Source organism: Etheostoma spectabile, chromosome 17 (genome assembly GCF_008692095.1).
Source record: "Etheostoma spectabile isolate EspeVRDwgs_2016 chromosome 17, UIUC_Espe_1.0, whole genome shotgun sequence".
Classification (NCBI taxonomy): Eukaryota; Metazoa; Chordata; class Actinopteri; order Perciformes; family Percidae; genus Etheostoma; species Etheostoma spectabile.
In genome coordinates, this window is record NC_045749.1 from 9,094,421 (window position 1) to 9,096,432 (window position 2,012).

At 37.2% G+C, this 2,012-nt stretch overlaps 1 long non-coding RNA gene across 1 annotated transcript in view; it reads right to left on the bottom strand.

Moving 5' to 3' along the window:
• Positions 1–1,657: 1,657 nt before the first annotated feature.
• The window catches only part of LOC116705579 (uncharacterized), a 19,460-nt gene continuing 19,105 nt past the window's right edge, over positions 1,658–2,012 (bottom strand). The window contains exon 3 of the long non-coding RNA XR_004335966.1: positions 1,658–1,969. This is a non-coding gene — a long non-coding RNA (uncharacterized LOC116705579). The remainder of the gene's footprint in view (positions 1,970–2,012) is intronic.

Below are 2,012 nucleotides of genomic sequence, written 5' to 3' on the forward strand. Positions count from 1 at the left end.
GAGGGAGGCTGCTACAAGAACATCCCCTACAGAGACCCTTGGTGGATGGGGGACTTCACACCCAAGTAAACAACTCTCCCTGCCCAGAGGGCAGCACCAACAATAGCCCATCCATTACAAAGAGTAGAGAAAGAAAGAGGGTGGGAAACAAGGAAAGAAAAGAAACAACAAACATTTATTTACTGTCGCTGTTGTCACTTTTTCAGCCATTTTTTTAATGATTTACGAGTGTCTCTGAGAAGCTTGAGGTGAATTGATTGGGTAAGGTAAATTTATGAAAGAGGCATTGGTCCTGGTATGGAAGCCTCTTAGAAGTAGAAAGAGCTGGAATATACAAAAGAATAAGAACAACTTTTATCATATTACATGACAAAATCAGAAAAGCCACTTCGTCAAAAAGCTTGCAGCACAAGGATACAATAAACAAAAGGATAAAAATGCATGCCAATATCCCAGGTATTACCTATAAAGTATGTACTGCATCACAAACACCTATTTAACATGAATATGAATGTGTATACACTAACATCTAACCACAGCTATCCTTACAGAGAGGAGAAAGCCATCCTAAAATTTAAGTTGTAGTTATTTTTGCAAACAAACCCCCAAAGAATTCCCCACTCAAACACAAGTCTTCCCATTCATGAAAAAGAGGCACCTGTCATCTCCCCGGCTCATGTGGGCTGGGAATTATGTCTCGGCTCCTGTGGGTTGTGTGATAATGGCAGTCTGATTATTTTAACTACTGCCGTCCACCGACCACCTTACCTGATGAGGATAACCTCACCAGAGATGTCTGTGGATGTGCCACAACTTCCCTATATAGCTTGAAAACTACTGTAACATTACATGACATTGAATATTAATTGGTCTTTAAACCCATTTATTCCTGCGCCTTAATGAGCAGGATAAGCTAAAGCTGTACAAAACAATCTTGTACATAAATCCATAAACAGACATTAACTTTCTACCGTTTCTTTCGGACTTTGATCTTTTTGGTCATATCCTTGGCAAGTGTGAATGAAGAGATTTAGTTATGTTGTGTCTGGTGGCACAGGGCATGTCTGGGATGGAAAGTACAGTATAAGGTAACCAAGTCTTCCAGCTATGAACTCATCTGTATAAAGTGCCCTGATCCAGGATGTATCATCTTTGCCTTCAAAAGCCAAAGTAATGTTTTTTACTATTAATTTAAAATGATGTCTAGATTAGGACTCAGATTTTCAATTTCATTTCTTCTTTTGGATTTGTATCTGTATTTCACACTGCATCTGTAAAAAATATCATGCTGGAATTTTTTAGGTTCAATTGACAATGTGTTATTTTACAGCCAGGAATGCATTAACTGCCCATTTTACTGTTGGTACTACTTTATAACTGCAAAGTTAAATGTGACTTATCTGTAATTGTTAAGACATGGAACATGCAACCTTGTTGGCTTCATCTATGTGATAAAACACTATATGTTAATTTTCCTAACGTAAATTATAACTCGTTTTAAAGCCTTGTTCTTAATCTTCAACGTCCATCATGGAAAACATTACAGCCAATTATATTGGGTTTCACTTACCGAGCTCCAGGACCATATTCTGAACATTTGAATTCTCAGAGTTTTTATTAGGTATAGTTCTTAATCAGACAAAGGTAGGTGTTTTTAATATCCATGTGGACTTTGACAATGATAGCCGTAGTATTGCTTTCAACTCACTACTAGATTCAATTGGTTTTAGTCAGAGTGTGCATAAGGCCACGCACTGTTTTGACCACACCCTCGACCTTGTGCTGACATATGGCATCAAAATTGAAGATTTAATAGTATTACCGCAGAATCCTTTATTATCAGACCATTCTCTAATAACTTTTGAATTCTTACTACCCGACTATACCAAATTAAATAAAAGCTTCTACACTAGATGCCTATTTGACAGCGCTATAGCCAAATTTAAGGAAGATATTCCAACAGCATTTCCTTTATTCCGTTCCTTAAAATAACAGAGGACCTTTATGTTAAC